Source organism: Dipodomys merriami, unplaced genomic scaffold (genome assembly GCF_024711535.1).
Source record: "Dipodomys merriami isolate MVZ:Mamm:240054 unplaced genomic scaffold, mDipMer1.0.p SCAF_29, whole genome shotgun sequence".
Taxonomy (NCBI): domain Eukaryota; kingdom Metazoa; phylum Chordata; class Mammalia; order Rodentia; family Heteromyidae; genus Dipodomys; species Dipodomys merriami.
Genome location: NW_027204381.1, coordinates 7,388,875 through 7,398,765, shown reverse-complemented (window position 1 = coordinate 7,398,765; position 9,891 = coordinate 7,388,875). Strand labels below are relative to the sequence as shown.

General features: G+C 36.6%; 1 pseudogene; it reads right to left on the bottom strand.

Moving 5' to 3' along the window:
* Positions 1-686: 686 nt before the first annotated feature.
* On the bottom strand, positions 687-781 carry LOC138839021 (U6 spliceosomal RNA; annotated as a pseudogene).
* Between the last annotated feature and the right edge of the window lie 9,110 nt (positions 782-9,891).

The window sequence follows — 9,891 nt, the reverse complement described above, 5'->3', positions numbered from 1 at the left end:
AGATAATTTTTAGGATTATAAGAGAAAAAGAAGTGTCTTTCTCATCATTAGGTTCATAACAAAAGACAAAATAAGAGAAATATGTACAAATTCATTTAATAGAAAGTCTGATTTTCATGCTAATGGGGTTTGAATTCAAGGCCTTACTCTTGCTAATCAGGTGCTCTACCACTTAAAGCCATGCTTCCAGCCCTTGGTAGAAGTTTTTAATGTGACAATGGAGCCTTGAGGACTGAAGACCTAAGAGCAAAGAGATCTTGTTTATTTTTGTGGTAAATCAGATAAAGAACAGAGCTGAGTTATAGAGAAATAACAATGGTAGTTTAAAAGGATGTGATCTAACAGGAAACAGGGAACCTAGCAAGGCCTGTTTGTTCTAATTCTTTTTCTGTGTCCTTGTGTCCTCTGGGTTCAGAGAGGGTACCACAAGAATGAAAGCCTTAAGGTTGTTTCAGTGAAGAGTGATTAAGAGAAAGCTGAGAGTAAACTGATTCTTCTATTTTCTTAGTGTCCAGAAACCATATTGGGGCTACCATGTCCTGAGCTTAAGCACCCGGCTAGGGTGCTCATCCAGAGCTGAGTGTGAGATTACCTAAATGGGACAGCCAACAAAAACCATATGAAGTCATTATGTATCCAGAGTATTAAAAAGGAACACAAGACCTGGTCTGTGATACTCTAGCCCCACAACTTTTGTGGTTTTCCATGTCATCCTTTAGCTGGGACCATTCTGATCTTGTCAGTATAGTTTAAGTTTTAGTGTATGTGCTCAGGTGAGCATAGCCTTACTTTTTTCAAACGAAAAATAATTAAGGCCCAAGAATTTAATGTTCACAGTAACATAGGTTTGTAAAACAAGCACAGGACCTTAACTTTCTTCATGCCTGAGTCTTTGTCCAGGGCCACGTGGAAAATCCACTTCCAGGTGTCTTCACAGATTCAAGTAGGTAGAAAGCAATCACAAAACATTAATGCTCAATGATGATAAAAAGCAATTATCTTTTTAACCCAGTTGTAAAATAAATAAAATTTTGAAAAACAGTTGAGCCACTTCTTCCAGAAACAAACTTCATGTTTAGATTTTAAAATGCAATAAACCTTATACATGACAGAGAAGTCTGGCAGGCTCCCTCTCTATCAAAGAAGTAAATGCTGTCAGCAAAATAAATAATAACTAAAGACAGAAAGCAATGAATTGCTAAGCAACAAAGATTGTTTACATGCAAATATTGGTAGTAATAACAAAAAGAAATAGGGTGCAAGAATAACACAGGAAATACAATCTAAAACAACATTCTCTATAAGAAAATACTTGGGGTTTGCTTTGTGATTTTTCACAAGACAACATCTATTTATGTTGCTGCTATTTGAAATAATCTGCTCCAGAGTTAACCTGACATTTAGAAAACTGCCATCTGTGTAGGAAGGAAGTTTCTTGTGACAAAGATGAAGACCACAAGGTGTTTGTGTGTTAGCTCCTCTTGTCCAAGGATCTTAACAGCTTTGTGATCAGTTTTTGGTACTTTCTTTTTAACCCTTAATATCTTAGGGACATTAGAGCGTAAGTGTTTCTACGAAGATCTATACTTTTTAAACTATAATGTTTAATTCTTTTTAACATGATTAATATAAAGTGGTAGAGCTCTAACTTTGAGCAAATATTCTTTTTATCCCTTGTAAATATAAGCACGTGCGCACACACACACACACACACACACACACACACACACACACACACACACACACACACACACACACACACACACACACACACACACACACACACACACACACACACTACAGAGCTAGCATAATGAAGCCCACCAAATGCTATAAAAAGGATAAAGATGGAGGAAGGTAAAAGTAATGCAATACAAGGGGTAAACTTTTTCAACCTACACTATACATACCCACAGAATTTTCACAGTGAAACTCCTTTATACTATTAATGTATAATAATGAAAAAGTCAGAACAAGAAGTTAATAGGTTTTTACAGAAGTGGGGTTTTGACACTTATTACCTAATTGATTCACTACTTTGACAATGAACTTTACATTTAAGGCAGCTACAAAAAGAGGTTCAGGTAAAATCAACTCTGAAGTTAAAGTAATTTTAAGTTAATATCAAATCTAAATACTAAGTAATATTAAGGAGACGTCTTCAACTTTATTTCAGCCATTGGCTGGAACTTGAGTTATTATTTACAGAAGCATTTCTGTCACCAAGAAGTTTGTAGGTAAAGTTTCTGTAAATGAGTCTATTCCATTTCTGTCTACTCACTCATTTAATGCTGATGTAATTCCTATGTAATTTCATCTATTAATAATGTCTACCTTCCTTTATGACTCAGCTTGTTTTAACCTACAACTAATAATAGGAAGGTAACGAATCCCAAGACTTTTAGATGAGAAATTAAACATCATTTTAAGCCTGATTAGGGTTTTAGGTGTTTTATCCCAGAACTCATGCATATGGAAGACTTAATAGAAATGAATTCAGTTCTTTATGAATTCAGTTCTTTATGATAACATCTGTCAGACTTTGAAACCCTGTAGAACTTTACAAGATTCTCTTAAGGAAGGACAAAATGACCTGAAAGAAACAGTTCATAAGCTCCAACATAAAAGCTTCCACCTAATCCTTTATGTTTGTTTCTTTGTTTTAAATTGTTGGTGGTAAGGGAGAAAGTTAAAAAAGTATAAGAAAGGGGAAGATATTGCAATATAAGACCATATTAGTTCTACCCAATAAGGATGGAAATTAATTTTTAGGGCTAATTATATTGTCTCCAGACTCACAGTTATTGACTGGGGAAAGATTGCACATGAGGTGGGCAGCAGACAAAGATTTTTGACGTGACTTATGGAACAGCAACATAATGTGTGTGCTTTGAAAAATAGACTTGATTTTTAAATATTGGCTCTCTCACTTTCTAATTATATGAACTTGGGTAATTTGTCTAATAAAATGATGTTTATGTTTTTTGAGTAATTTGCTTAAAATAAACATTAGCTTCTTTGTTTGATTCTACAGAATCATCCATGAAACACAATATGACTCCTATGATATTGGCCATTATGCTTAATAATCTCTTTGTGCTATACCCAGCACACAAGTCATGAGATTATACTACCTGTCCTCACAGGGAATCAGTGTGGCATGGGAGTAAGGATGTGACAATGGAATAAAGTAGGTGGAATTTCAAGGCCGTGCTGTTGTGCTGACCTACTGTTTGTCTTGGGCTCACTTGACTTCTTTTAAATTGGGATTCACACCCATCATGCAGGATATCCATATAGCTTAAATCAAATTGCATAGTATTGACACATACTAGGTGTTCAACAGAAGTGGCTTATTCTATCATTATTTAATCATTCCCATGGAGTTGACAGAGGAGAAATTTCAGAATTAGGGGTGTGTCTTAGGCTGTGTCTTAGCTTCATCTAGTCATCTTCCTGGATCATGACAGAATTTTCAAGTCCACTGTGTCTTAGGCTTTATCTAGTCATCTTCCTGGATCATGACAGAATTTTCAAGTACAATAGGAATAGACAACCTGCATCAGTGGAGAGGTGGAGGGAAATGTAAGACTGTAGAACATTTTACCAGTAGGTAGTAAATGTAAGTATACCTTGCCTCTCAAAATACCTTTGAGCCATGAGGCCCCAGGGAAAGCAAGCTAACATCCCACTTGAACAACTGTGGCAGTCAAATGGCAAGCAACAGAGATGTGTTTGTCTTCCAAGGAATACTTATAAAATAATTGGCAGAGGGGGTGTCTTCTAGGGTTACTCTGAATGTATAAACTGTTTATTTTTGCAGGACTGATTGGGCAGGCATGGAGAAGGGCTAATGCACTTGAATTCAATGTTTATTCCTTCTAAGAGGCTAAACCCAGAGTTCATGGCTGTGCAGGCATTCTCTTTTTGAAATAGATGTTATTCTCAAATCCACTGCCAATGACATGAAGCCATATCATCTCACCCCATTTCCTCCCTTCTAAACCTAGTGGGTTCAGAAGTAGAAAGAAAGCATCCTTCAGGCCCTGCCTGGGAAGAATTTAGGGCAGTGTACTTCTCAAAAGAGTCTCATGAATCCACTCCTACTAATCAGTTGGGGGAGGGAGTGACTATTCTCAGTCAACTTTGAAGTTAATTAAACTTATCCCTGAATTAAGACTTACTGGGGGAGATTTTTTTCTTTTAAAATTTATCAAAACTAATTAATTGTAGCAACCAAAACACTTTAGCACATTTGTTCATTTCTGAAGCAGAAAAGTCCATTAATGTTAGCAATAATAATTAACACCAAGTATGCATTAGGCATCATGTGGAAGTGCTTCATTGTAATTAATATATTGATTCTCCTTCCTTCCTCTTTCCCTCCCTCCCTCTCTCTTTCTTTCTCTCTTTCTTTTCTTTCTCTCTTTCTCTTTCTGTCTTTCTCTTATTCTCTTTCTCTCCTTCCTTCCTTCCTCCTTTCCTTCCTTCCTTCTTTCTTTTCTTTCTTTCTTTCTGGTGGGCCTGGAACTTTGGACTTAGGTGCTCTCCCTGAGCTTCTTTTGTTCAAGGCTGGTGCTTTACCACTTGAGCAACAGCTCCACATCTGGCTTTTTCTGAGTAGTTGGAGATGAGTTTTATGGACCTCCTTGCCTGGGTTAGCTTTGAACTGTGACTCTCAGATCTCAGTCTCCTGAGTAGCTAATAGTACAGGCATAAGCCACTGGCACCTAGCACTTTATTGATTCTTAAAGCACGTATTTTATGTAGTTAAATATTATCATCACTATTGACAAATAATAGTCAACAGAGAAGTACAGAAAGCATTTTATAGTATAGAAAGCATAATTGAAAAGTGAGGCTTATAAGTGATGAAGTTGCAATTTAGAACTCAGGCAAATTTGAGTCAGAAACTTCCTTTTTAACTGTTGTAGGATGTTACCTTTCTATATTGGCTATAGAACTTTATTAGATAGAAGAACAGTGTACACACAATAGAAATACTGTCAGCCCACGAACCCTTACATTCTTCCCTGTGATGGGGGCTCCCTGTCTAGATTTTTTTCCTTCCCTTGGTTGAGCTCAGACCTCCGAAGAGCTGCTCCTTAGATCTTCTATTTCTGTGTTCTCCAGAGTTAAGAGTTCTCTTTACCCCGAATTCACAATCCCCCATGAATCCAATTTCCTGTTAATGGCTTATTTCTTCATAAGAGGTTCTGCAGTTCATTTCACTTCCTATCAACATGCTTCCTGTCTGCTGGACGGGGACAGGTACTTCGTGCGACTCCATTGTTCTCCCCTCTGTGTCTTCCACTTTAGCTTCTTGATTTTTTTCTGTTTCTCAAATCTTGCATCCATGCTCCTACCTCAGGGCCTTTGCATTTGCTACACTTATTTGCTGCTCTTCCCTAGACATGCATTAGGGCTTTCTCTTTTACATTAAGCTATCATGTTGTTAACTTGGACTTGGTGGTATTTCCTTTGGACTATCACCCTCCTTTTATTTATTTTTCTCCAGGTGACTTGTAATCCCTTTGTATTCTACATGTGCCAAATATTTGTATTTACTGCATTCTTTACTTCCCTCCATTCATTGTAGCTTTAGGAGGAATATTTGACTCTGTTATTCACTGTCATAGCCTCAGATCTGAAAAGAGCAGCTGACATACAGTACGCACTAAAGATTTAAAAAATGTCTTTCACATTAAAAAAATCCACTAGTTCACAAAACATAATTCTTTGATCCTGCTAACAAAGAATAATTTCTCCCAAGTCTGTATGGTTATCACGGAGAAGTACATTTTATTATCCATTGGGAAATAACTTCAGTAATATTTCAGTAAATACAGCAAGGATTTTCATGTTATATTTTAACCAAATCTCTTAATATAAATCTTTAAATATCATTTGAAAGTGCTAATCAGTAAATACCAATGAAAACCACACACTGTATTTTATTTAAAATAGTACTATAAGTATTACAGGACACTAATATTGAAATATCACATTTGAAAGGGATTTTCCATAACTGGTTATGGTAGCACATGCTTATAATCCCAGCTACTTAGGAGGAAGAGGAAGGAGGATCAGTAAGCATGAGATCTTAAATGAAAAACCAAAAGCAAAAAATGGCTGAAAACGTGGCTCAGTTGATAAAGCATTGCAGAGCAATCAAGGCACTGAATTGCATTCAGTCCCCATGAACTTTACTTCCCAAAAGACATTTTCCTGTGAAAATTCAAAAAAGATTTTATTAGTTTATTTTACTTCTTTTTCAGGAGTATGCATTATAAAATGCTACTCTCTATTTTAATCAAAGCATATAATATGTGTTTCAGATTTTATTATCAAGAATGTTACTTTTTACAGCATAAGTTCCCAGGGGCATTTTCATTTGTAGGTAGACCTAATCTGAATCAACTGTCATGAAGTCCTACAGACTCCATGCTGTCCCTTATCACCTCACCTTATAGCACATGTGCTACATGTGAGCTTTCTGACTTCTCAGCCTTCCTCAACTCGCATTAAAAGTCATGCTGAAATGCCGATCTTTCTATAGTTCTGTTCTGGAATGAACTCCAAAGATCCATGTGTTAGAGGATTGGTCCCCAGTCAGTTACAATAGTGGGCAGTTAGAGGAAACTTTAAGAGGTGGGACTTAATGGGAACTAGCATTGCAATTATCAGAGATGTGCCTTCTAAGGGGAAGGAAGGACTCTAGCCTTGCCTCTTCTCTTTGCTTCCCAGCCATGAGGTCGGAGGTCTTGGCATGTGCTTCCACCATGAAGTGTTGCCTCGTCCTAGGCACAAAAGTTACAAAGACAGTTGATCTAGATTGAAACCTCCAAAACTGTCAACTAATGTGTGTGTGTGTGTATGTGTGTGTGTGTGTGTGTGTGTGTGTGTGTGTGTGTGTGTGTGTGTGTGTGTGTGTGTGTGTGTGTAATATAAGTTCATGTTATAAGTTACTAGCTCAGGTATGTGATAGAGTTACAAAAAAGCTGACTAACGGTTTTGATGCCCTTAGCTGTTCCAAGAATAACTTGTAAAACCCACCCCTTTCTCACAAATGATGGCCATTAGACATGATTCAGATCTCTGTGTATACACAGACTAAAATAATTTTCAGAAAATAGAGAGAAGTAAATATTTATATCCTGAGACATTGTGTAAAAGTAATTGGTACTTTAGTAAGAATGAACGTATTTACTAGAACTGTAAAATGATTTTGGATTGTGGAGAAATGATTTCTGTTGTTTATGACCTAGAAATACAATAAAGCTTCTTGGAGGAGAGAATAGAACATTCCACAGTTTAAACATCAAAACATCTCAAGTCCTACATAGAATCATTTTTCTATCCAGAATAAAGAGCATCTTCAAAAAGCCCACAGAACTCTTTTCTCATTAATATACAGATCAATGTTAAAAACCAAAATGTGGGGGCTGGGAAGGTGGCTCAGTGGTAGAGCACTTGGTTGCATGCCTGAGTCCCTGGGTTCGATTCCTCAGCACCACATAAGCAAAAAGAAAAAAAGCCGGAAGTGGCACTGTGGCTCAAGTGGTAGAGCGCTAGCCTTGAGCTGAAGAGCTGAGGGACAGTGCCCAGGCCCAGAGTTCAGGCCCCACGACCGGACCCCCCCCCAAAAAAAACCCCCACCAAAATGTGGGCTGTGTTTGAGTATTTGGGGAATTTTCAACTGAATGAAGAAGCTAACAAAGGCGCATCATTAAAAAAAGTTAAAGTGGGCACTAATTGGTAAAATATTTCTAGAAAGTTAAGTTGATGGCTGATAAAGTTTTCACTGAGCTTTTTAGCTGATAACCGTTTTCTCTATCTGGCAGAACTACTAGGCCCTAACAGAAATGTCAGAGTCCTTCACATTTTTCTTCTTTAGTAGACCCATTTGCTCAATGCTCTCTTCTTTGAATGCCACTAATCCAATAGTAATTAAGACTGGCACTTAGTCCAAATATGTATAACTTTCACAGCAGCCTTGCCAATGGAAAGTTGGATAGGGGGAAAAATGGCATGTGCAGCAAGGCCATGTTCAGGCTGGTACTTCTTGATACAGTTTGTGGGGTGTACTGATATCATTTTATTTCCTCAAACAGTTCCTTCACTATTATGCCCTTTTTCCAACTAAGCTGATCTAGAATGTGCAATCTTCCTGCTGGTGGCTCAGGCCTATAATCCTAACTACTCAGAAGTCTGAAACTTGAAGGATTTCAATTCAAAGTCAGTCTAGGCCAAAAAAAAAGTCCTTGTGGCTCCATTTCTAATTAACCAGCAAAATGCCAGACTAGAGGTGTGGCTCAAGTGGGTGAGCACCATTAGTAAGCTAGAAAGCCAAACAAGAGCAAGAGTCCCTGAGTTCAACCCAGATGCTAGCATAAAAATACAAATAACATCACTAAAAGTGTGTATGTACATTTTAAGTATAAAATTGAACCCAGAACAAAATAATGCAGAAAAAATGATAAAGGCAAAAATGTAAATAACAAAGATTGTCTCCAAAGGAAAAGTTTTAATATCCCCTTATATAATTTAAAAGGACAATATAGGTAATAAACTTCAAATTTTTAATAACTGTACATGCTTAAAATATATACACAATATCTTGACAAACAAGTGAATTGTGTATACATATATATTTAATATATTTTAAAATATATTTAAATAATGGTTCAAATGTTTCAAATTTTGATGAAAACTTTAAGCTCATAAATCTGAAAAAGACAATCACAAGTACAGGAAACAAGCAGAAAACAATACTAACACTTACAATTAAAGTCATCAGTATCAGTCATAGGAAAAAATACCTTTAATGTAGACTAGAGAACACAGCAGAAAACAGAAAGGAGGAGAGCAGATTTATTGTCTGAAACAGACAATGTGGTGACATCTCAGTACTGAAAGAAAAGCCTAATCCTGAAATGTTGTACCCAGTGAAAATGTATTTGAAATACAATTTACAAAAGTTGAAATTCAAAATCACCAGATTATAAGATTTGCTTACTGTAGGATTCCTTAAGGCAAATGAAAAATGATGGCATGTTATTTTTATTATAAATATTTCCAAAGAAATAAGTACTACACACCTAATTATTTTAAGGAACACACATTTTTTTATAGCTTCACATATTATAGCTACACATATTTTATAGCTTCAATATCTTTAAATATGTAATTGCTTGTTGAAAAATAAAAATGTAATATGAGAGAAAAATTATAAATGAGAAGAGGAAATGTTAGAGATTTTGGATACCTTCATTTAATGAACATGATCACAAGGATGTACACATCAATCCAAGCTTAGCTACTATACAGGACTACTACATAGGAGGCTGAGATCTTAGGATCATGGTTTGAAGCCAGTTCAGGCAGAAAAGTCCATGAGATTCTTGTCTCCAATTAACCACAAAGAAGCAAAAGTGGAGCTATGGCTCAAATGGTGGAGCACAATCTTGAGCACAAAAGCTCAGGCACATAGTTATTGAGCCTTTGTCCAGCATTCCTATGCATATCCTCCTTTTGCCTCAGTGTGTGAATGACTAGATTTCTGCATGATTTATCACGTCCTTCTGTGTGTGTGTGTGTGTGTGTGTGTGTGTTTCATTCTGCTTGCTTCTACAGATGATCATATAAAATAATATTCCAGGAAATGACCTCCAAGAAAAGGAAACACATGACATTTATTAGTTGTCACTGTTGCTGTTTTTCTTTTCTTTTCTTTTTGTTTGTTTGTCTTTGGAAGGTAAGGAGGGGCACATAAAAGGAGGAACAGGGGTGAATAAATACAACAGTGATATTCAGTGGAAAATGAACTGGATATCTTGTAGATGGGGATGGGAAGGAAGAAGTGGGAGAGAGTCACAGAAAGGGAGACAT